The 26,119-nt window shown below is 42.6% G+C and overlaps 1 protein-coding gene across 10 annotated transcripts in view; it reads right to left on the bottom strand.

Annotated features, from left to right (window-relative positions):
- The window catches only part of FOXP1 (forkhead box P1), a 371,464-nt gene that overhangs the window by 282,942 nt on the left and 62,403 nt on the right, over nucleotides 1–26,119 (bottom strand). For 4 of the 10 annotated variants that reach the window (XM_064723618.1, XM_064723626.1, XM_064723627.1 and 1 more), the window contains exon 1: nucleotides 16,796–16,917. The exons of 4 other annotated variants lie outside the window; for them this stretch is intronic. The gene's annotated coding sequence lies outside the window, so the exon portion shown is untranslated. Of the gene's footprint in view, nucleotides 1–16,795; nucleotides 16,918–19,736; nucleotides 19,758–26,119 lie in introns of those variants that run through there. 2 more of the 10 variants (XM_064723624.1, XM_064723623.1) reach the window with 2 other exon arrangements.

The following is a 26,119-nucleotide window of genomic DNA, read 5'->3' as shown; positions in this document are numbered from 1 at the left end:
CGAGTTCAACCAGTAATGTGTTCAAAGGCTTCCCAATCTGCTCTGTCTCTGGCATCAGCAGCAGACAGAGAAGAGGCAGAAGAGATTGCAAAAAAAAAAAAAAATTTTAAAAAATTTAGAAAAAAAATTTGCTTGCTGTGCAAAGTAGAAAGGCCTCTAAACCAAAATAAAAATAAGCATTGAAATGTGTGTGTTGGACTAAAAGAATATACAGCACGCTGAAATGTGCTATATCTTCCTCACTGGTGAGGAAAGACCTCTATAACTCACCACGGGCTTTGATCACTCGTGAGCTATCAGCTATTTCTTTGCTGCTTGAGTAAATATAAGTCATTCACAGCTGAAACATAATTTCTCTCTCTTTCCCCTGCCACTATATGTTGTGTGCGAATATGTCTTGTATATAGGCACACTAACACAGCGTGCTGTTCAAATACACATCAGAGTTCACCAGATGGTGGGGATTGCCAGACACTCGTCGTTGCCATGAGCTCGGAGCCATGGTGTAACTCATGAATGATGTGTCTAAGCTGTAAGTGGGTTTTGCATAGTTACATTCCCCTCACCGACACAAAACCCGACATAAAACTCTGTTTTCTGATTATGTCCAACCTGCAACAGTTTAGAATTGTGAGAAGGCGTAAGGGAGTGTTTGGTATCACGTTGGGGTTTTTTTTTTTCCCTCCTCCCAGAGACACAGCTCTGAAGGAGCTATTTTCATCTGGGGGTTATGATTCACACCCGTACACGCAAAATTATACAGTTTAATAAAGCTGTGGCCACAGTCAGTGCCCATGTTTGGGCACAATCTAAAAAACCCAACCTCAGAAAAACAAAGGTGTTTTACCAAAAATAAGCAAGGTTTTAAGAGGCAATCATCTTAATTATGCATAGGAAAAATATATGAGATTGGAGTTTAAGTTCTGTGCACGGGCCTCAGCACGTACTTGGGCATTAAGATATTTGGGCAATAAATTATGTGAGCACAGTCTGGTAAGGATGTGAATGTTGGGTGAATTGGCAATTTCCTAGTCTTTAATTAATGATGGTGTTGAGAAGGAATGTGGCCTTCCTTCTAAATTAACAATGCTTTTTAATCAGCAAGTGAATCTGCCTATTTGAAGCAGAAGGTAGCTCTAGGCTTGCAAAAAAAGGAACAGAGGCTCCAGGAAAAGAAAAAAAGCTGGAAACCTGGCAATGCACACAGGGTCCTACCAGACCCTCTTTGCTGCCTCCAGCAGCACCTGTATCTTATCCAAGGTCTCTAACAACCAGTGGTGAAATAAAACCCAAGGGAAAAGCAGAAAGCTAAGAGCTAGGAAGAGTTTCCATCTGATTTGGCAGGGTGGGAGATGGACAACTTATGTCTGCTGAGCAGAGCCAAGGAGAAACTCTGACCCAACAGCAGCCAGGTGCCAGGGCAAATCTAACTCCAAGGTGAAGGGCCTGTGTCCTTTAGATATTTCCACCTACAACACAACCATGGCATGCAGAGAGGTCATGAGGACACAGCATTACACTATCTGGTAACCCAATAAAGCATGGTGGAAAACAGTCCTTTTACTACTGCCTTTCTAATTTAATCCAACAAAACACATTCTGCCCATCTAGTTACTGGATATAACTCACCTTTCTTATTTTTAGCCCCTCACAGACTGAAGTCTGTTGGACAAAAGCAGTTTCTGTGCCATCAATGCTCAGGAGAGACAATTAATTTTAAAGATCAGGGACGTATTCTTACCTATGTATTAAATTTCAGAATGGCCTAATGGTTTAAAACATTAAGAAAAAAAAGTAAGAAAAAAGATTCTTACAAGCAGTTATTTTAAGGTTTTAGTAAGGATTGGATGCCTCCAAGGGTTGGGGCTTCAGCTCCACTTAAGCACACAAGTTCACTATCCAAAATTTCTTTGAACTAATAAAATCCCTGGAGGTTATCAGATTGGGCTGAGCATGGACTACAGTTCTCAACTCCTCCCCTTTTATCTGTAAATACCATGAGAGGAGCTCTCTAGCACCCCAAGTCAAATAGTTTCCTGTCTTGGCTGGGAACCACGGCGGCAAGCACTCGAGGCCATGAGCAGCAGTTGGGCGCAGGCTCTGGGCAGGAGAGGCTGTGTCAGTCACTGCCGGCTCACCCCGCTGCAAGGAGCGTGTTCCAGCACGACCTGCTGGGCGAAGCACAAACCCTGCACAGTTCTGACTCCCAGACAGCTCTCTGAGGCCACGGGGAATGCTGTCTCTCTTCTTGCAAGACAGCATCTTCCCCCCATGGGGCTGATATGCCCCTAGCACTGCATCCCCTCAAATTCAACCCTCACAGAGACAAACATTCCCCCCATCCTCATCAAACCATCCTATCCTCCCCAGGAGTATCAGAAAAGCCTGAGCCCTCTGGATATTCAGCTCCCCTTGTCCAACAACAGACATCTCACCCCCAGCCACAGCCTATTCAGATGGCGGAAGAAAGCAGGGAATCAAAAACTCCTCTGTCTGGCACAAACGTTCCTGCTGGGAGCTGAGCACACACTGAATAGCCTGTTCATGGTGTCTGTGCTAAAAGTAAGGACCTGGCTTTATTTCTTTGTTGATGTTGATATAACTTAAGAAGCTGAAATAGCTGAAACTGGGAAATCTTGGGAATGGAAGGCTTGCACAGGGGGCATCCCACACACTCCGCACCATCCTTACTGTTATGTCCCACTCAAGGAGCAGAGCAGCACTTTATTCTTCCAAATGGACAGAATATATGGTGGTGGGGAAGCACAAGTGTACAAAGGAATAATGAAAAAACTATGTTGTGCCCCTGACTGGAGAGACTGGCAGTCTGATAGGTACACACGTGTGACAGTAAAATAAAAATGCACGTAAGTTCTGTTGGAGTGAGAAGTCCAAGTTTAATTCAGGCTAGTTACTACTAATAGCCTCAACCCCTCCCAAAAAATCAGACTCAATTCAATTAAAATGTGTTTTTGCTCTTTTTGTTTTTTTAGGTGAATATTCCTGATTTTTAAACTACTTTTTAAACAACTCTTTTCTGGCTACTGAATGCTCCAAGGCCCTGTATCTCATGGCCTCACAGCTCACTGAGAATAGACAGCTCTTTCTTGCTAAGAAATTACTTACAATTTTTACACAATACCAAACCACAGCCATCCTATCACCTTTAAAAAAGATGATGTTTTCTTCCTTCAGAAGCATCTTAGCCTTTTTTGTTCAGCTAGACCAGCCATGAGCAGGATCTTCCACAGTGACATTTTCAGAGCTACTTAAGATGTTTTGATTACCCAAATTCAAACAGCTCTTCAGAAAAAAAAAAAAAAATCACTTTGGCAATTTTGCAAATCTCATCCTAAACCTTAACATATTTCTGCAACACGAGGCCCTCGTTAGCCTCGGAAACCGATGGTTTCCAAAAGCTGTGGATGCGTGGGAGTCCTTGATGCCCCGTGTCAGCTCAGCCATCACCCGCAGCAAGAACCATTTCACAGGACTGCCAGGCAGCATCCTGCACCAAGAACAGCCCCACTCACTGCAGGTTCAACTGCACCAGGTATCCAAGGGAGCCCAACCCCAAAATGAAGCACAGATCACAGCCCCAAGGCACAAAAGCTGGGGAGAGGCTGAGGAAAGCCAGCACAGAGCTGGGGAAGGAGGCAGGCTGGCTCCGGCTCAGCTCCCTGGCACAATGGACCTTTGGGGAGCTGGATTCCCAGTTTGCAGCCCTAACAACTTCATTAGTTAATTAAATGTACTCGCAGAGCAATCCGTGCAGGAGCGCGGGCAGGCAGCAGCCCCGCTCCACAATGCAGCACATGTCCTGGCCATAAAGTTACCCAGGCAGTTGCTTCCTTGCCTGAATGCTGACTACAGCCATGGCCTCTGGATGCAAATTACTGGCTTTTATAGGTTCCTAAAAACATTTCACCGTGTCTGCTGAACAATGTGGGAGTTGTAGAAAGGGCCCGATGATGGCAATGGTGCAATTAAAAGCTGTGAGTGGAAAAAAAAAAAAACATCAGATTCCTTCTTCCAGACAGAAAAGCTGGTAAAAATGTACTTCTTGGAAATAGTTTAAAAGAAAATGTCAAAGTAAATAAATAAAAAATAAAACATATTTACCCCTCCCTGTAATCCCTCAAGTTTCCAATAGCTTCCCCGCTCAGTGCCCGTGAAGGAAACCATATATGCTAGAGCACGTCCCTAAGCCCTGTGCTCTATCTCGGAAAGAAACGAGATAGAGAAACTCTCCCTATCTAATCACCAGCCCTGTCTGGGACTAACAGAAGTTACTATCTCTGCCTGCCTGTCAGGAGCGGCACAAAACCCATCGGTGCTGGGGCTGATACGGCAGCAAGAGGTGTGAGGGCTGTAAAATCATCCTGCAGCTTCAGGATGGGCACCCAACCCACACCAACATCCCTGGGAACAGTGTGATCCCAGCGAGCCAGAGCCCTTCTCCTATGCTGGAGAGACTTCAGATAAACCCTGACCTTCTGGGTCCTTGGACCAGCACAACACTTGTTATTTAGGGGCATTCTGTTATTTCATCTGCTGTTGTCCAGAGAAGCTGTGGATGGCCATCTCTGGAAGTGTCTAAGACCAAGCTGGATGAGGCTTTTAGCAACCTGAGCTAGTGGGAGGTGATGCAGCAGGGGGGTTAAAATTAGATTATCTTTAAAAGTTCCCCTTCCAACCCAAACCACTCAAACCCAAATGATTCACTGAGTCCAAGATCAGAGCAGCAAAAGAATGAGGAGAACCCCCTCATCCAAATGCTGAACTATCCCAAACCTTCTGCACACTGATATCTCCATTACCATTTATTTGATGTACTAAAACATACAGAGAAGGGATAACTCCTGCTGCTTCCTCCCTCCCCAAAAAGATAAATTTACAGCCACACCAGCCGGCAGCACTGCTGACATCCAAGTGGGTGGCCTGCATTAACCACCACTGGCAGCATGGGGACCCACCCAGCCCATTCCCAGTTTAAATGTGTAGGGCCAACACTGGGTTTTGAGCACATCTGGGCAGGAGTCAGTCCCAAGCAGCCTCTGTGCCTAATACAGGAACTTCCTCCGACAGCAGATTACAGCACACTCCAAGTACAGGCATGCTGCTCACTGTTTCTCCAAGCATTAGCTGTGGCCTCAAACAATCAAGAAGCTTTTGTTTTTTTTTTCTTTAAACCCCCCCCTTCCTTTTTTTTTTTTTTTTTGGAGAAATGATCAAACCGGGGGTGGGGACAGAACATCCTGCGTGAAACCGCATCCTGAACAAGCATCACCACGATTCACTGTAAATAAATACTCTCTCCTTGCAGCACTTCCGTCAACTGTCACTGCCTTGGCTCCAATCACCTTTCAAGTCCAAACAGGAAAGCAGAGAAAAGCGAGTGAGATGGCAGATATGAGGTTTAATTTGCTTTTCACTGCAGTTTTCATTGGTGGTGCGCTTCCAATTCGTCGGCATTGCCAGCTGCCTGGAATCACTCCTGGACCCAGTTTTTTCCTGTTAACCTTCATAATTGTATTATTATGGGCAAGCCCACAAACCGTGCTACAAAAAGCTGTAAAAAGTGCAGCTTCCACCCTTTATTAGATAAGCAGCCAGATCCAAACCCAGCTGCTGCAGACAGAAAGGCAACGCAGATTTACTGAACATGTTTCTTCACCTATGTTTTACATAATGCAAGATGTGCCTGCTAAAAAAAAAAAAAAATAAAGCTGACAGGGGGGTGCAAAGGGATTACAGGAGGAAATAAGTTTGACCTCAATTTTCTTGAAAACTTACAAATATATATATATATATATATATATATATAAATTTGGGAAGATCACAGACTTGAGGGAATAGCAGTGCTGGGCAGGAGAACCAAGGCAGGAGCTGCCTCTGTGCACGTGAGTGGGGTGGGACAGCTGCACACCCCACAGGGTTTTGTATGAGCTTGTGATGAGGAAGAAGAAGAGGAGCTGCCTCTCGTGCGCACCCCCTCGTGGGCACAGCAACGGGCACCAAGGCTGGAGGGATGGGGAGACTGCACAGATGTGCTTGTGCAGGGGATGAAAACTGGAGGAAAACTCTCCTGAATCTCCATCAGACCAGAGCAGAGTGCAGCCCCCTCACCTTCAGGAGGGGAGCAAATCCCTCCTGGCAGCCACATCCCTCCTGGGTGTGCCGGGATGGACGGGATCCCCTCCCCGCTGCACACGCACCCAACGAGCAATTTAATTAATAAAAGTAAAACTGAAGTACTACATGTAGCAGCAAAGCATTATTAAAAGCCATAATGTCTCAAAGGTTCCTATGAAGTCATGTTCTTACAATTCACTCCAAAGAATTTAAAGACAAAATTACATGCTTGGTAATACTCCGGGGAGCACGCTTTTCTATGTGGCCCATTGTTTGTGTATGATGCATGGCTTTGAGAAAGTGGCATTGTTAAAGGGATCATAAATCACAAAGGGGAAGTTGGATTTTTTTTTTTTTTTTTTTTTGTATTTTAAAGAAATCTTATTCCAGACAGGGCTTTCCTCTGCTGTGGAATTTTCAGCTTATTTCAGCAAATGAACTGACATCAGACCAACATAGGCTGTGGAGGTCTCAAGCTGCTCAAATGAACCTCACCTTCCTCCCTACACTCTCTCCAGAGAAATAAGCATTCCACAGTCAGTATCACAGGATTAGTATACCTGATTCCAAGGGAACGTTTATTTTTCTAAAGATAACTCTCCAAGATAAAATCTTGAATATTAAAGAGCAGCACAAAAACTTCTGCACTGCCTTTTGCAAAGATTTCTTGGTGCGGTTTGCCACCTTACTCTTCAAATGATCTCTGGCTTTAGTGTGGTTATTTATTTTTAGGTGTATTAGTTCTGAATTTGGGGACCAGTGGGCTCTGTGTACTTCAACAGCAAGCAGCAAATGCCAAAATCACTTACTGCCCACAGGCACCCACCCCATCCTTCTCTGTGCACATGAATTAGCCAGTAGCCTCCTCCTAGGGCAACCACAATGAAGTTACAGCTCAGATAAGGCTGATGTGCTACACCTCTCACTGGAGCTGAAAATGCAGAACAGTCTCCATGACACTGCCCAGCCTCAGTCCAAACTCCACCAACCAACCAAAAACCAACCCAGATGAAAACCAACAAAAATTTAAGGGTGTCACCATAAGCCCGTCCCAATATTTGGCAGTAACTCCCTGCAATGAACAAACAACACAGAGCAATTTGCAAGGGAAGAACCAACACATTCAAGAATGAATCAACAGGGATCAGCCAAGCCAGAAAGGCAGGAGTGGCTCCAGAAGCCCAACCAGGCACCACTGGAGGGTGGCTTTCAGACACACACAAGCATTTACCAAAGCATCTCTTCTTTAAAGGGGTACCCCAGAGCATACAGCAACCAGGCATCTTCCTCCCCAGAGGCCAGATCCCAAAACACAGATCACATGGGTTCACCCCCTGATTAAGTGAAATTCCTCTGTCACACCATCTCTTATGGCCTGCTCCATGTGTCTGCAATTTGTGTTCTGTGTATGTATTTCACGTGTCTATTCACATGCAGAGGAAAACCTCCAGCAGCATTCTTTCCTACTGTGAAGAAATATTAAACTTTTCAAAGCAAATCTTAAATACTGGCTGTTACCTTTATGGATGCACCAGCACTTCCAGCAGTGCAAGATTTCCAGCTACAAATCATCTCTATAAATCACATTTCCCTGGGAATCAGTGCTACATCTCTGCATCCTACTGTCCATATAGCTCCTGTATTACAGACAATGAGCCCTCCTCCTATCCCATTTTTAACTATTTTCCTGGATGTTTTCCTGTTGCAGGACACAAGTACAAGGTATTTGGTTTATTTTCAAACTTAGTCACCAGACAGTATCAGGTTAATCTAAGTGGCCTTTACTCCTGGCTGGCATAAATCAGCACAGCTACAGCAAATGCAGAAGAATTAAAGAACTGTGTCAGTTTTTGCCAGCTAAAAATCTGACCCCATTCATCTGATTTGCCTCGAGATAGTCACTACAGTCAGAATATAAGAATAAATTAGCATGGATTAAAACAAGGAAAACCTGCTGAGGAAACTTGACTGTGCTCAAATACACAGAACTGGAGTTAACTTCACTCCTAATTGTGCAGCTTAACTCATGTGACCTAAATACCATTAAGTAATAGGATCAGTCCACTACTAGTTATCCCTAAATATAAGAGAAAAAAACCCCAACCTTCCTATTTAAGGACCAACTGCTCACAAATTTACAGTGGTTGACTCAAGAAACACATGGCACCTTCCTCTGCCAAAACATCTGCCTCCTTCAGGAGAGCTGACTTCATCCAGCACTGGTGGAAGGTCTCTGTCTGCATTATTCTTACAGTATTGAGCATTCAGCTGCCAACACTACATGAAGGAACTATTTATGCTCCATAAAAGGCTTGGATGTAGTCTGGAACACAGGCAGAAATGAGAGCGCTAAATCAAGCTAATTATTTTGAGACCTTCCAACTAGAAGCATTATTACAATAAAATCCACGTGTTTCTCAACTTGTGCACCTTGCAAAGGATTTCTGCTCTGTGTGTTCAAAAAGGTCATCATATGGAAACAATTACAGCACACAAGCTTAAACTGACTTCTACCAATGCAAGGACCCTTGACCCATCTTTATGAGCATTTTAAATAATTTATGTGCAACTTGAATGCAATCTGCTCTACTTGACATCTCTGACCCAGAGCATATCGAGGTTTATGTTGGGTTTCTTTAACACTGAGACCCTGTCAAGGGAAGATGTGATCTATGCTGTTACAACAGGAGCTCTCCTCCACCAGCCACTGAAGCAGGGCTCTACCAATCCCCACTGCTGCCCCCCTGCCAAAATGTTCTGGCCAAAAAAAAAAATGTTTATTTTACTCTTCCTTAGGGTTTGCTGTAGGGAAGCTCTCTCTTTTCCTAACTCTCCTGCAGGATGCCCAGAAAAGAACCAGAAAGAGCTGGTGGAAAGGGGAGAGCTAAACCATGGTATGAACCAGAGCAGGGCCACAGCTCCAATGGAAGGAAGAGTTCACAGCAAGGGACCCAGCCCTGCTCCTCCTGGAAGGGAACACAGGTTTTGAGGAAAGGATGAAAGAAGCCTCAATACTCGCTCTCTGCCTGGGAGAACTGATTAGCCAAAAACACTTTCTGGGAGCTCATGGAACTCAGTGCCTGTGCCACATCCTCCATGAGGAACACAGGGAGAGCAGTAAAATCCCTGCAGGAGAAGCAGGGAGGGCAGGGAGCAGGGGGGATGCTGCCTGCAGGGAGGGGAGGATGCAAGGCACAGGGAAAGGGCCTGAGCCCCTCTGCTTGCACAGCTGATGGCTGAGGCCACCCCAGGAGGGAACTCAGTCCCACCTGACCTGCCACAAACTCGGATGGATCCTCTCCGAAAGGAGCTGAGGGGTGATCACAGGAACCCTGCACGTGTAATTTTAATATTTGATGCCAAGTGAATGAGGAGGCATTTTGGTACGTGGAATGGTTTGGTTGGAAGGGACCTTGAAGACCATCCCCTGTCACAGGCAGCTCACCCTCCACTCTGGACTCCCTGCCTTTACCTGCAGAGGGTTCCCGTTGGTAACCACAAACTAATCCATCCCAAGCATGAGCCTGATTTAAATCAAACTGATTTGAATCACTGATTCTTATCATGGTTTATATCAAAAGCAGGAAACGTGATTTAAATCATTGATTTCAATCTTGTTTTGCATTTTTTGTACGTTTATATTTGTTTTCCTAAAGAAGCATCCATTCTAATTGGTTAGCAACTTAATAAATATGGCCTTTTCATTACTGTAATTTTTCTGTCTGCTAAAGATAACAGGTTATTTTCATTAATTTGCATCCCTAAGTTTTAGGCTATGACTATGTTAGAAATCATGACAGTTTTTATTAGTTGGCAATTTCAGGATTCATATTGATCTTCATTTGGTTGAAAAATAAAACTGAAAGAAAATGAAAATAACATTTTTATTTATTAAATGAAGATTGTTTAAATATGCTGGATACATAATGAGTTTATTCATTTATGCATGTAAAACATTTACTGAACATGATCTGTGGTAAGAAAATGGAATATATCACAATCACAGCAGTATTAGATCCCAATCTTCCATACCTTTATTTATTCCTAGATTGGAAAAGGAGAGCAAGGTCTCCTTTTCACAGTTTTTACTGAATCATCAAAGGAATTACTGAAACTAATCATTCAACCCTATCTCAATGAACGCTGAAACCAAACTTCATCTATAGAAGGTCATCTAAGCTTATCAATATTCACATACTCTAACATAACTGACAGAGCCAACTTCAGCTAGGTCTCTGGGCTATTTTTTAAATTTTATTTTTATTTTCTTTTTAATCATTTATGCACGAAAACTTTATTTCAAATTTCAGCTAGGTCTTTGGGCTTTTCTTTTTAATTTAATTTTTATTTTGTATTTAATCATTTACGCACAAAAATTTTGTTTCAAATTTCAGTATCATTTAAAAATAGTACTTTTAAATATTTTAAAAACTAAACATCATAGAATTTAAATAAAAGTAATATTTAAAAACTGCCAAAAACTAAATCATTTTGTCTGCCTACTTAACTAGCACTTCTAAATAACTTTAAAATGTCTAAATATAAATAACTTAAAAATGTCTAAATATTAAGCAGGTCATAATTAGTACAAGTTAATAAAATTAAAAAACCCTAACAAAATAGAAATAAATAAAAGAACAACAACAACAAAGCTCACTTTTCTTTAACTTGAGATATTCAAGTTCAGGAGGTATTAAAAAAAAAAAAAAAAAAAAAAAAGCAGCCAGAGGGGGGAAGTGAGGGGGAGGAAGAAAAGAAAAGTCGCTCTATTGAGTACAGCATCTCTACCACACATAATTCAAGGACTATAGCTGGTATGAGTTGGGGGGTGGGGGGGGAGAAGGGAGCTTTTTTTATCCTTTTCCTTCAAAGAAACACATCAGAAATAAACTGCTATTCATTTAGGTAAATCCCCATCACATTTACTTTCAGCAAACCTAAATAATAATACAAAATAACCCAAAATGCCACAAAAGAATGATATATATAACATGTGGTAAATAAAAGTTTAACAAATCCCTGGAGAGTTACCACCAGCACTGAATGTGGCATTTCTTTCCTAAAGAATTTACAAATCCAAGCTCACAATGGAAGATTTCAAAAATAATAATTACAATCCGCACAGTTACAACAATTTGGGTGTTTCTTTTGGACTTAAAATAAAAACAATTACACATAAATACTACCTAAACATACATGCCATCTCAATCAGGAGGGACTGAAATGGAAGAACACATAGCTTACAGGCAACTAGTTCTGAAAAAATAAATGTATGCTGTTCTTTAAATACAATTTCGTAAGTTTAGATTTTATGGCAATCTGAGATCCCATTTTGACAGTCTTGTATGCACCACACACCTATAAAAAACACAAATAGAAAGGTATTCGTGTTCTTGGTTAAGGCAAGACTAACACAACAAGCCCTTTTCCAAAAAAAAAAAAAAAAAAGCAATTTAAACCAGAAAAAAGGTCTTGCAATAAGAAGGCTGTTTTACTGTTTATGTTATAATTCTGAGTGACTGAATGTAGCATAAAGCTATGATTATTTTCCTGTGGTCATATAATATGCGATTTAGAGTATGTTTAGGGAAAATGTTAACTGAGACACGGGGCTGTAAACAGACGCAGAATTTGGGCACAGAAATGCATCCCCTTGTGCTAACCCACATCCAACCCATGTGCGACTTTATTTATTGTTCAGAGTCACTGCAAAGGAGTGAAGCTGTCTCTAATGCCATACAAATTTGGCTATCAGCTGTCCTATGCAAATTTGCCTCTAATTACATATGCATTACTGAGCTATGAAATAAGTCAGTGTGTTGTGGTATGTGAATACACATCCCGCTCTTGTTTTTGAGCATAATAGTTTTCAGTGTCTGCAGAGTGTTCATATCCTGTGGACTTGTCTTTTTTTTTTCCCTTTTCCTTTCTATCCTGCGGACTTCTCCTCCCCCACATCTTTTTTTTAATGAGACACCTTTTTTCCTAATAAAAAAATAAATTAAGACAGAATTCGTTTTTTAAACCTGTTCTTAAAAGAATATGAATTCCAGAGAAAGATGAAGCAAAACCCAAGGATTGTTTTTTTTATTTTGTGGAACGAATTAGCTCTAAAAAAGGTTGAACAATAAACAAACAACTACCCAAAAACATTTTTGTGAGCTAATTATGTACTAAGCAAGAAGTAATTTTATCCTTATACCCACATTTTATGTTTTGGGCACTTCTATTTCATGTCCCTTGACACCTTCTCCAATAATCCATCTACTTTATATTGGAAAGCCTCACATGAATAAAACTTTATGGCACTACAGGCATTTAGCCTTCCACTGACATTCCTGGCCTGTTCAATTCTGCAATTCAATCAAAATCAAATCTCAAAATCCTCTTGTCAGCCAGCGCTGCTTTCATATGCCCGAGCCCTGTGTAAGGATAACTGCATCCAATCTTTCCCCCAAGCAGTGCTTATATTGTTTTATTACAGTTCAATGAGTGGAGTTCAAAATTACATGCAGCTGCCTACTACTGTGGTCTGTCTGTGCTACGCATGGACACAAGTATTGCCCACCAGGCTTGAAATCATTCACTTACTGGTCTGGCAAGAGAGACTGCGAGCACTTCACTGTGTGCAGGAACGTCCTGCCTGCTGGATCTAAAGAGGGTGATGTTAGCAGATCAGTCCCTTTATAAAGGGATTGTGAAAGCCCTGTGAAATGCAACTCAAACGTGCTCGATGTTAAGCATGTGGCTACTGCACATAAAAGCAAAGATAAACCTCAACATGCACTACTCATTCGCAGAAAGCTTGTGAGGGAAGATAAAGGACACGGGAATAAAAGGCATCTCACTGAGTTTTATATGTGTTTTAAATGACAAAGCTTCATTTAGACAATTTTTATCTTTTCCTTTCCCCCCCCTCCCCAATCTTCACACTGAAGCAAAAGGACAAAACAAAGCCAATTAAATACTAATAATCAGATGAACAATGAAGCCACTTCAGATCAAATTGCTTAAAAACTCCTGCAGCACCAGCTCCTGTACAGCCTGTCTGCAGGGAGAGAGCACCAAAACTGGGCAGGATTCCCACCCCACACTCACTGGGGGCTGGAGGTAAAGAGTGTCAAGAGATTGCCTCCTGTGCTATACCAGGGCTGGGAAACAGCAACAGCCATCAGCTGCTGGAAAAGGGCTCATCCACAGGCTGCCCAGCCAGGTACCAGCACAACACCCCACATCCAGCAGCAGCATCCTCCTGGCACACAGGGAATTCCATGACACTCCTACAGGTTAACCTGTGCCCCATCACATTAACATGTAGTGATCATTTTTACTCAGCTTTCCGTCAGCATTTCACGGTACTACAACAGTGACCAAAATAATAAAAAAAAAAAAAAACAGAAAAAAGAAGAAAGAATAAAAGCCTTTTATCAAAGGCTATTCATCAAATATTGTACCATGACTAAATTCTGTAAGAGTAGCAAGTGAGAAAACAGAGGCAACGCATTGTTAGACATCCTGCCGAGAAAAAGCTCTCTCTGAGATGAACCCCATTACCTTCCAGCACACAGGTCTGAGAACCAAGCTAACCACACAACAAACCACCAACCTATGACAGCAGCACTAAACTGCTCGTCCACGAATCAAGGCTTCATTTCTTTTTTAAAAAAAAATGGAGATAAGAGGAAAAAGAGCCCGCTCAGCAGCTGTGCAACTGCTCACATGTTGGCTATGTAGAACCAAACCCAGTCGTAAGGCTGGCCAGCTTTTGGGCTTTTCACTGCCTTCATTCAAGAGTAGTGTGGATGACTGTGTGCACATCACACGTATGCCTGTTAATCTGTTTCTACATCTATTTGTAAAAAGCCAGGACAGGGAAATCTGGAAAAGTGACAGCAGTGACCGATCCTGGAGGCACCGACTGTGACACTGCAGGACAGAGGCACAGCCCCCAGCTCAGGCACTGGGACACTGCCCACACAGTGCAGCTGCAACATCCCACCCTGACAAGGGTTTGTGGCCAGGCAGTCACATCTCCTTCACGTCTACTTATGGTACAATGACAGGTTTGGGAGCCCTTGTACCAAATCTCAGAGTGCCACGATCACGGCCGTTTCAGTCATCTCCTTCCCATCTGAAACCACCAACAGCATCTTCCTGTACAAAACTAAAGCTTCTCTGGTAGAGATGGACTGCGTTATGGAGCACCGAAGCCCTGGGGCAGTTCCTGCTCAGCTCCCCACAGCAGCCCTGTCCCCACACGCCTCACACACTCAGGGCCAACACGGAAAACCCTCAGAGGAAATACAACTTCCCTTTGTTAAAGCAACTGAGGGCAATGAGGGTGAGGGAAGGAGTAATAAGCCCTCCATCAGCCTGCAGATCAGGCTTTGCAGCTCCACACACAGCTGAAACTTTCAGTTTGGGGGTGTTCTGTAGCCTGACCCACACTTCCCCTGGGTGCTGCACATGTACAGCACATCACCCCCAGGACAGGGGTACCTGAGCCCTCCAGGGACCAAACTTGGCCAGTAAAGTGCTAACCAAACATCAGCAGAGGAACCCTGCTCAGAAACAGAGGATCTGATCCCTGTCAATGCACGATGACATATCAACATCACAGAACCCAAAACTGGAGGCAAACCACTTGGGCGTGCACTGGGGCTAAGGAGGGGAAAAACCGTCTCGCTCCACATGCACGCTTGTAGGAAGTGACAAAGCACCACGTCTGCCTGCCACCCAAAACACATTTAGCAGCCTATAGATAGCAGCCCCGGGTGACTCTGCACCTGTGGCTCCGCCGTGAATCCGCAGGGACGAGAGGCAAACCAGGAGCTGCAGCTCCCAACCAACCGCCTCCTTTATCGCCACCATCGCAGTATTTACTGTAACACATGTGACTTAGTGAAGCCCCAGATTAATTAAATGAACTCCTCCATTAATCAATCAATCAATCCGGCACAGAGCAGTTGAAATATTGAATTACTTAAGAGCAGCATCTTTATATAGGACTTTTAAAGGTCTGCTCTGGAGGACCTTATCCCCCGTAATTAAATTCAGCCTCACGAGCAGAGGAGCATAAGAAACCCAGAGGAGGCCCTGGGGTTGGGAGAGCAGGAGCATGGGCAGCTCCTGCCTTGGGAAACTGCCCCATGCCAAGGGGTCAGTGAGCTGCTCCCAAAACAAACATTCCTCTGGAACTCCCTTGGAAACAACTCCCCACGCACTGACAGTGAGGGTTCCTCCTGGTTCAATCAGGATCACCAATCAATTCAGTAAGAAAACCAATTTTAGGATTGCCCAAGTCTAAGGAACACCTCACTTCCAGCTGGCAGAGCAGGAACAGGGGAAAGGAGGAGAGCAGAGCCATGTGCTGGAACTCTGGGAATACCTGAATGCATACATAATAGTTGCAAAACCTGTAAAGTCAGTAAAGGTTATCTAATTTTATATATGGTGAAATTTAGGCAGAGAGAGTTGAAACACGTTGTTCTGAGATGTGCAGAGCACCGGTGAGAATGTCAGTAATAAGAACACCAATCTCCCATCATCCTGAAAGCCACGCACACAAACTGCTAATACGATCAATTTTGTCATCTGTGGGTCCACTTGAACCACTGTATTTGGACAGCGAAATAGGAGGAATGAATTCTACACTTCTTCCCATCTTCATTTCAGTCTGGATGAGACTGGTGTAGCTATGGTTATAAGTGGGGGAAAGAACAACGGGGGGGGGGAAAAAAAATCTCCTAGTCCATGCATATAATCATTCCAATTACTGAAAATTCCCCATCATCGGAAACTTCTCTCATAGCATGCAAATTGCTGTTTCCCTTAGGCAACAAAAAATTAAGTTTCACAAGGCTCCCCCTCAAAAAACAGACCTATAACATCTAGGCAAAAATAACTAATCCTGGTATGTCTTCCCCACCCCCAGCAAATATAAATATTTTAGCTATTTCAGCTGCAAGAGTCTGATTTAAGTGGCTATAACTTCTTTTGTGCACGCTCTTCTGCCTCCAGCCCTTCCCACCACCACCAGTTATCCTGCCCTAGGCAGGGGTCTCAGTGCAGCACATGGACTGCCCTGACTGCTTCTCCCAAACGCAAAGAGAACAGAGTACCAGCCTCGAGACCTTGGGACAAGATGCAGGACCCAGAATCAAATAAAAATGCAGCAATGTGAACACATACTTCACTGCTCAACAGTCACTATTTTTTTTGGCAAAGACAATACCAAAAAAAAAATAGAAAAGGCTTATTACAAGCCCTAAATGTAGGATGGCACAGCATGTTAACATATTGCTGTACATCCTTTATAGAATTGCCTCCAAAGCTATATTAAAATAACGTTAAGGTTGCAAAAACTAAGCAACAAAGTTGGCAACATCAACGTGCAATCCCGATTTACACCTTTGAAATGAGTATTACAATCAACTCTTCACTTACACAATCTTATTTTTTTTTCCTGTGGGACTCCCATCTAATGCACAGCTATTGAACATTGCTTTTCTCCTTATAAAACCTCTCCTCACAGTGGCACACACTACTTATTCAGCACACGCTATGCAATCCAAAATGAATACAGAATTACCAAACTCCTCCTGACCATGTCTCTGGTTTTCTCATTAATGTACCAGAATGTTAAGAAAAAGCTTCTCACCTTCACTTGCAAAGATGTTTGATGGCATCATGACCACCTCAAGGCTGGGAAACCAAAACAAAGCAAAAGGGAGGCTCTTGGTGGCTGCTGGTTTGAGTTACCCAAACTCCAGGTACCAACCTGAGCCCACCCTGACTCACAGTCTTTATGGATGCTAACAGCCCCATTTGCTGCAGACAACCCCAAATGGCCTCGTTTGTGGCTGCCCTGCCCAGATCACTTCTGTAAATTGGCCCCAGGTGGCCCTTGGTGGGCATGCAGAAATGAGGAAAAGGGAGCCATGTGGCAGATTTGGAATAACTGGGCTTGCATGACATGCCAAAGACCAAAGCAAGCTCTTTGGGAAGAAAAAAAAAACAACCACCATAATGAGCTCCAAAACTACATGAACAGGTCAGAGTTTCACAGGTCTAACAGCCCAGAGGCTTAAGGCCTGTGCCACTTTAGCTCTGTTGTTTCCCAAATCTCAGGTGCCAGACTATGCCATCTTGAAGGTTGTTTTCACACACACCTGTTTTTAATGTATATCATTTGTTTGGAACTTTTTACTCTGTCTTTAAGGAGTGAGGACTGACAGAGAAGCAAGAAGCAGATACAACCAGAGAGCAGAGTGGCCAAGCAGAGGCACATCACCAGCATACCCAGACACTGCTGGGTGGCACTGGGAGCTGCTGGTGTCAGGGCAGGATGGAGGCACCAACCCCTCCTTCTGAGCATCACTCCAACAGCCACAGGTGTGAGGTCCCCACAAGGAGCTCTCCAATACCCTCCAACAACTTGAATTGCCTTGGCAGCTCCAGTGACTCCGGAGCAGTGTGAGAAACCAGGAGCTCCCACTGCTTCTCAGGGTACCCTGACACCCTGAGGCCATGGAACCCTGCGTGGCACCACACGAGGAGGATGATGAGGCACTGTGGGACTCGTCCTCCCCCAAGGCACCTGGGCAGGACCCTCATGTTCAGCAAAATGCTGCGTGGCTGCCCTGGCTTCCCCTCACCAGTGACAGCTCCTGCACAGAGACACTGCAGCTCTGTTAAAAATACACACACACACATACACATGCACCCATACGTTAAAAAAGAACAATTCTTTATATGGCAATGAGCTGTGCTGTCATTCCTGTCCATTATGCACCCGTTTGGGCAGCTAAAGAGACTTGGTGAGGTCGGTGGGTGCTCTCAGAAGAACCTGCCACACTCCCTGCAGCTTAATTTCTGGCCCTGTATATGCTGGAAAAAGTCACAGGTGTTGTTCAGAAGTGGCAAATCTCAGTTTTGTTCAATACTTACATGGTATTATATGCTGGGGAAGGGGCTGCACTAATACACAGAAACTGCCAAGTATCACATTTTTCCCCTGATCTATGGCATTCTCCATCCTCCCCAGTAATTTGCACTTTCTTCTCTTTCAAAGACTCCCATAAAAGCCATTCACAGTCAATACAGTCTTATTAGCACCTGGTGTATGTTCTCTTCTCAAAGTACGTGTTTACTTTGACTTACCCCTCACAGAAACAACAGGAGACTGTTGCCATTTTATATCACAGACTCTCAGAGTCCAGAGCATTTCCGAACACAGGTTAATAAAACAAAAATGAAATTTAAATAAATCAGCAAAAAAAAAACAGTTGAGAAAAGCTTGCCCTGCAGTTGCTGTGACTAAAGAGAAGAGCGAAAGCCAAAAGGAAGGAGTTAACCTTTGTGGGAGCAGCATCAAACACTGCTGCTGCTGCTGCTGCTGCTGCTGCTGCTTCAGTGATCGCTGCACCGGGGCTGGCTGCAGCAAACTGCATCCCTTGCTAAGGCAAGAGCATCACCTACACACTCACAATTCCCCAAGGGTCACAGCTAAAGCACTGCCCTTTCCGTGTGGGGAACAACCAGCATCAGGTACACAAGAAAAATCTGGTGGATTGAACAGGAAACTACCGAGAACTATTTCTGAAATGTAAATGAGACTCTGCTACTTTCATTTCATTCTTGCCGTAGCACTGTGCTGAGATGAAGTTTCCATCTGTGATTTCCAGGACAGGATATCAGCCATTTCAGATGGCATCCGTCGGAAGGCAGAGAGACACATTACTCACAATTTTTTGTTTTATAAAACTATTTAAACACAATTTGATCTTTGCCCAGACGGATCTTATGGGGGATTAATTCAGTGCTTTGAGGAACAACCTCGCAGCGAATACACAGCTTTACCCCCACCATCCCTTTTTAAAATTACTATTTTTTAAAAACAACTTGTCTAAAGTTACAATTTGAAACGGACTTCATATTTTAAAAGACAGTTTTGATAAGGCCATACTGATCTGTTATTCCTACCTTGACTTCAACAAGTTAAACAGTTTGTGGTATCAAACCTCAAGGTTTTGAACACAGGAAAACATTTTCCCATCTCTCACTGAAATTCAAGGACTCTTTGACTACCTGTGAAATTTAGTGTCCATATGCAAGAGACAGCACATCCAGCAAAATTATTTCAAACACTTGTTGTTTCTCTTTTCACAACATTTTCACCATCAGTCGCACAAATTTATCAGCAAAAAATGCTGAAGTCAATGATGATGCAATTAAGGCTTTGATTACACGATGACAGCAAATCGATTTTAAAGCAGATTATATCAACAGTTGGGCAAAAGGAGAGGCAGACATTATGGAAATCAGACCTTTTAATATCTTTAAGATTCCATAACCCCAGAGAGCATCTTTAATTCACCCTCTTTTATTCCAGATGGTCTCATAAAAAAACCCCTAAGTTATCACATTCTGGTAGCCCATGCTAACACACTTCCTATGACATGATGCTAATACGTGTTAAAAACCAACATTAAAAAAAAAAAAAAAATTAAAAACCCGAATTGCAGCTATTTCCCCACCAAGGTGACATTTGCAACCACGTACATTTTTTAAAGACCCCCGGGATACAACACATCACTTACTTCCAGCGGGCAGGCATGGCAGTGCCTGGTGAAGGCACGCTGAGTTACACATAAGTATTTAAGAGCAGGATTTGGCTTCAGACTCCGCATGAAGGCAGGAATAGGGAACTATTGTGCTGCCTGTTTTCTCACAGCAGATCCCAACTAGCTTTGGCTATGGATCCAGCACCGCCAGCCAATTTCAAGGATAAAAAAAAAGAGCCTCCGACCCTTTCCTTTCTCTCCCTTTTTGTAATCTCTTGCAGGCACAGCGGCTCCAGCAAGCAGCTCCCCTACCAGCCCAATATTTACACTAAACCACTAAAGGACTTTCTATTATAATGCTATCTCATTGATACAAGATTACTCCTGAACCACATCAAACCCCGTAACACTGTGAAAGGCACAAACGCCGTCTCAAGAAAGAGGCGCAGAGTGGATTATTTTAGTCTCGTTATTTCAACGGCACTTTTTAGATTTATGTAAAAAGTAATGCAATGCTACAGTAAGTGTTTCTCCCCTGGGGGCAACTGAGTGTCTATATGGATTAAATGTACACGCGTAAACACTTGCGAGAGCTAATTATGTTCCTGAAAGTACCCAATTCTTCCCATCTCTTAATCCTACAAAATAAAAACACTTCAAAAAAAATTTTCAGATAATCATCAATTTTATCTACTGTCTTTGAAACTCTACAGAGATTTTTCACCTGAGAATCAAAAAGTGTTAAAACTCCTGGCTCTTTTAACTCTCTTTTACAAAAGCTGCATGGATGTAAAAACCCCAACAGAACACAGCACTTGCCGTCTCCTCTGGTTGCACAGAACATGAAAGAGTAACCAGACATTTTTATTCAAATGAAATTATACAAATTTTTTTGTCTTTTTTTTTTTTCCTTCAGCATGCAAAAAACCCCACCCTGTAGTGAACACAAGCTTAAAGCAATCTTTTCCAATGGACCATTTTACTTATTCTACAATTTCTTACCCAAATTACACAGGTATAATTATTTTGACACTGTAATGAAAAGAAAATGGGATTTGGGCACTGTGGGTTTATCTAATAACACTATTTCTTGCCAGACTTCACAGCACTGACAATCACAAAGAGCCCTGTCCATTCCAATAGGAAATATTTGATTTTACTGTAGGAACATTATTTATTTTCACCAAGTTGCTATTATCAGAAAGGATATGATAGCTGAATAATAAAAATGAAATCAAGAAATTCTGGTGTTTCAAGGCTTTATTTTTTTCTGCTCTCACTTTTGACATTTTCTTCCCCTGGAGAGACAAGATAAAGTGCTGTCATAAATGGGTGACTTTTCTTGTCAAATGACAGATTTGATTCTCCATGGCAACCACAAATCAAGGTGCTAGTCTGAATTAAAGCTTCTCTTAAAAGGCGTCTTTATGTTTATAAAATGAATTTAAATTAAATGGGTATTAGGTACAGTTTTTTACCTCCATTTATTTATTGACTAAGGAGCTCTGTGCTGCGTGGAGCATATTTGCATTTTAAGGAAAGACAACATATTGTACTGGCAGATGCACAAACAAAGCAAGTTACAAGGTCATGCTACATATACTAGTTTACAGTACTATGAATGGTATACAGATGGACAGCAAGCAGTTAAGAGGTACTTAAATACTGGAAAAAGCACAAAAATTACCTAGAGAGTAACAGATGAAGGAAATCTCTCCTCATTTCATAACACTGCTTTCTTCCACACACAGTTAATAGAGAGTCATGTAATTGTCACAAACAGAATGCCAAAAGGGAAAAAAAAATGTAAAAAATCAGATGCTTCCTCCTGTGCCCTTATGCAATCTTACTATAGAGCATGATACGCTCTTACAAATGGTTGTTACCATGACTTTCAAATACCCGAATTTATCCCAGATTTCTAACTTCAACTGCTCTAAAAATTCACTTTCTTGAGGTCACAACACATCTGAATTTCTTTATTCAGAAGATGAGTCAGTGGAGCCTCCTAGTTCCACAATTAACCTCCCTTATTACCTCTTTTTTTTTTTAAAAAACCTGAAACCCAGGGAACCTAAATTGCACTGTAATACTCTCCTCATTCCATTTCCCCAAAGAAATGGGAAAAATCTTTGCACAGACATAAAACTTAAATTTTAACATATAGGTAAAGTCGAATACGTATTTCTACACACAAGTAAATACTTTCAAAAATGCAGAGAGCATTATAAAAAAAAATTCAAAATACTGCAGGTTTGTCAGCCAATTCTCTCGGTTGCCGGAGTCAAGTGGCTCCATATTCACTGCCCTTGTAAGCTCTGCCAAATTTGATTTTAAGCTTCCTGAAGTTAAAGAAGGTTTATACAGTATTAACACGAGATCTTCTCACACATTTCTCAAGTTATTACACAGCCTTTTATCCAAAATCGCAATTTTAAGCGGCGCAGGGAGGCTTCAGTTCAGCTTGAGAGGCAGAGATGGACAGAGGATGTCTTCATCCCGCCGCGGTTTCTGCTCCGCTTCCCCGCCGGCTCTCCCCGAGAAGGCGCAATAAAAGGGAGCCGCAAACTTGGAAAATCTCTTTATTCCCCGGGGCTGTGCAGGATTTGGCCCCTGCACCCAGCAGCTTGCGGGCAGCCTCCACCTTGCTGCTGTGGAGCAGCTCACACACAGATTTTGGGGAGCCTGGACTCATTCCCCAAATTACTGGCACCTGTGTGCAACCCAGAAATGTCCCAGTCTCATATTGACAGCTTTTCAAGCCAAATATCCCATCTTAGGAGTTAGGCAGGAATAACAGTCAGGCCTCTCTGAAGCAGTGCATAAACACTGGCTACATAAAAATCAAAGGACACTTTGCTAATGTACTACTGTATAAGTAACAGCCTCATTAAAATATGACTAATCTGTAGCAGAAATGTGCATTTTATGGGGTAAGCAATTGAATTTCTTACATTTTTATAGTGAGAAAAGAAAAAGAAAATGAGTCTACCTATTTCACTCATACTGTAACCTGATCACAATGTTTATACATGCCCATCACAGTGCTATATAAATTAAGTCCCAAGAAAGGGTTTGAGAAAATAAAATATGGTTAACTTCAAACAACACCTCCAGCTCAACTCCTGAAAATCCTTGGCACTTCTTGCTAGGCACTTCTGGACATTCTTGAGGTTAAGAGCCTGTCTCCTCAAGGTCTAAATACTGAACTTTTAGGGAAAATTCCCTGAATTACCACCATGCAGAGGGATAACCGCACATGGAACATATTCTGCAGGCTGCTACACAAGCTGGATGCTGTGTGGTAGGAACTGGAGTATTGTCTGCTAATTAGGGGGATGGAGAGTGATGCCCACACCTCACGCTTAGGTCTTGTCTCCATCAGCAGCATCAAGGCGAAGCAAACCTGGCTAAAGTTGCTGGTCTGCTGTGTATCTGCGAAAAACTGGGTGGTTTTCTGGGCCCTTGGGGCCAGCTGACAGCATGGGTTTGCTGAATGAGCTCTGAGCCCTGCAGCTGCTAAAGCTGTTGTTCAAATTGTGTTTCAGAAATGGGCAGCCACAGAACCTCGTGCCATGGTGGTGTTTGGGACACGCTGCAGCAAAACCAGCAGCAGTTCTCCACTTCAGCTCCAAGTGTTGCAAAAGCAAATATGGCACAGGCAGGAAAAACATGGGAAATGCACAAATTTTGCGTTCTTAATCTTTTTGGGGGTCATGGTATTGGTGGGGCTGCACCAAACCACTTGAAAACTGTGATGCTTTCCAGTGTAGAATAACTCCAGATACAAACATGGATTTGTTACAGCAGCGATGCAAAAGAAGACAGCTTGGCTTAAGTGCAGTAGATAAAAGATATTTTTTCTTCTCTCTCCTCAAGGTCTCAGCCACTTAGTGGAAATTAGTAGGGCTTTGATTAACCAACACCTAAAATTTAAAGTGGGGTGAGCTGATGATGCTTAGCCCTCTTTGTGCACTCCATGGGCATTTCTGAGGTGGCTTTTGGCAATTACATGAAATCCTCTGCTTAATTGTTGTGAAGCAGAACAGCTCACCTTTTGTATTATTTCTAATACCTGGCATTTAGTTTTATTGAGCACAAGCCCAGAGCTGGTGATAGTCATAAATTTTACTACTTTATTAGTACATATTATCTGACATTTCCTAACACTGAGCTTTGGGGCTTGAGACTGACCAGTCTTGACAGAGATGGATACTTAGCATAAGAGTTATAAAGGCAACAGCAGAGGCTGCAGTGATATTTTAAGCAGGGAAACTATGCAACATAGTTTAAAAAGTGAAAAGACAACCAGGAAAGTCTTTGGTTGGTAATCATAGTCAGGAAATGCCAGCAAATGTTTTGAGATGCAAGCTCAAAATGGGAAAGATGTTTAAAGCCAGCTTTGCTACCTTTAGCAGTGAACTATAAAGCTAATCACATATATTTTTGGGGTCCTTAACGTGGACCAGATGGAACTACACTGCACATAAATAAAAAACATTCTCTGGCTTGTGGGCTGGTTTGAATTTTGTTTCATTGGATAAATGTGGAAGACAAAGTCACCAAGTAGGTTTTAGTCTGAGTAAACCGTGAAGCAATTATCAGAGTTCCAAAATGCATTTTCCATCAGAATCCCTACCGCCTTCCAGTTTTCACATGGAAGTTATTTCAAATCAATTTGAGACCTCACCACGTCCACACCAACTAGGTTAGAGCAAGTTCAGGTGCAGCACCTGCTCCTGAGCTCCTGGGCCCATCTTGGGGGGCTCCACCTACATCCTACTGAATCCTAAAAAATAAAAAGGCATCTTCTCATCAGTTATTTTGTCAGAAATAATACTAATTAATTTGGGGAAATTTGATAACAAGCTGTGGAAATACTTGATGCAAACTTGCAAGGTAAATAAACTGAGGAGAATAATCTCGAATCTCTTTTTAAGTTACAAAATTATTTACTTGTTCTGATCTGAGCAAACATAAAAGAATACCTCTCCCAGGCTCCAGGCATTGTTACCATCAATTAACTAACAATTCCATAAACAATAAAAGTATTACAAAAACAGCAGCACATCCACACCTACACATTAGCACCAGTCAGCAAAAACCCCAACAAAAAACTACAAACAACACTTCCTACTCCTTAATTCCCAAAGGAAACTCCACCCCAGCTGCTGCAATCAAAAATACAGACTTAACAAAGTGCCTGCAAGGTTAAGTGGCAATTTTAGGTGTTACTTGGAACAGAAGTAAAACAATTTCAGACACAAGGGTGAGTGTAAGCTGAGAACTCCTCAAATAGAGACTTTTCCCTAAATGACAATTTCTTGCAGAGAATGTGTTCTCAGCTTCAGGATGCTGAAAGGTGAATGGGTCTAGATGAAAAAAAGAAAAGAAAAAAATCCAACCAGACAATGCATCACCGGCTGACCCCAGAAGCAGCACAGCTTCCTTGCAGCAGCACAGATGTTTTTGGGAGAGGGCTGTACGGCCTCTGCTCCATCACACAGTGGAAGTGGAGGGACAGCAGGAAAAAGGGATTCCAGGCTGCTTCCTCCCTGCCTCTTCTCCCTTCTGCAAGCCCACACTTGCCTCTTCCCACTGGTTTCTCACCTGTTCCCAGATTTCTGTGGGTCAACACGGCACTGCCTTGGCTCTCACACAACGCCTGTGAAATCCAGGGAGTCATGCAAACACACCTGAATATGCAACATCTTCTTTTCTGATTCATTATGAATAGGAGCCATTTTAACCAGGATGGTGAACATTTCCATTCCTCATTTTGGAAAGCATTCTTTAAAAAAAAAATCATCCTGACTTCTTGTTGCTCCTCATCTCTCCCAGTGATGGTCCAGAGATCCCTAAGCCCATGCACACCATCACTGCAGGCAGTCTTTGCTCCTGCCACAAAGTCAGGCAGGCACTGAAGGGGGACAGTGCCAACAACCTGCACAAATGCAGGCTGAGATGAATCATGAAAATATGTCATGCATCTGGAAAAGGGTGCTTTAAAGCACAGCTTCACTGCTCAGCTGACAGCAACCAGGCCCCTACCTGGTAGTTCTCCTGGGTATCTTTCCTCTGTCAAGTTAATATTCTTTGCCCCCAAAACACATTACGGAAAAATTCAACTGTCCCCTGGGAATAAATGTACACTGTTACAATAAGAGAACCAATTCAGTCTTTAAAACTGTGAAATACAAAGATTTTCATCCTGGTTTAAGTCCAAGTTTCAATACAAACTGAGCTTTGAACCCTCCAAGATTTCTTTCCAACAGCAAGTGATCCAGGGGAGGATCTCCTTCAACATACATGCAATAACAAAATAAAAAGTACTGACTATGACAGAGGAGGGTGATTTATGAAACACAAGTGTGGGGAAATAATTATTTACCTTCATAACAAGCAGTTTCTTCTTGGGT

The sequence above is a fragment of the Zonotrichia leucophrys genome, chromosome 12, assembly GCF_028769735.1.
Source record: "Zonotrichia leucophrys gambelii isolate GWCS_2022_RI chromosome 12, RI_Zleu_2.0, whole genome shotgun sequence".
In the NCBI taxonomy this organism is placed as follows: Eukaryota; Metazoa; Chordata; class Aves; order Passeriformes; family Passerellidae; genus Zonotrichia; species Zonotrichia leucophrys.
The sequence above is the reverse complement of the archived record's forward strand: the minus strand, read 5'-3'. Positions and strand labels throughout refer to the sequence as shown.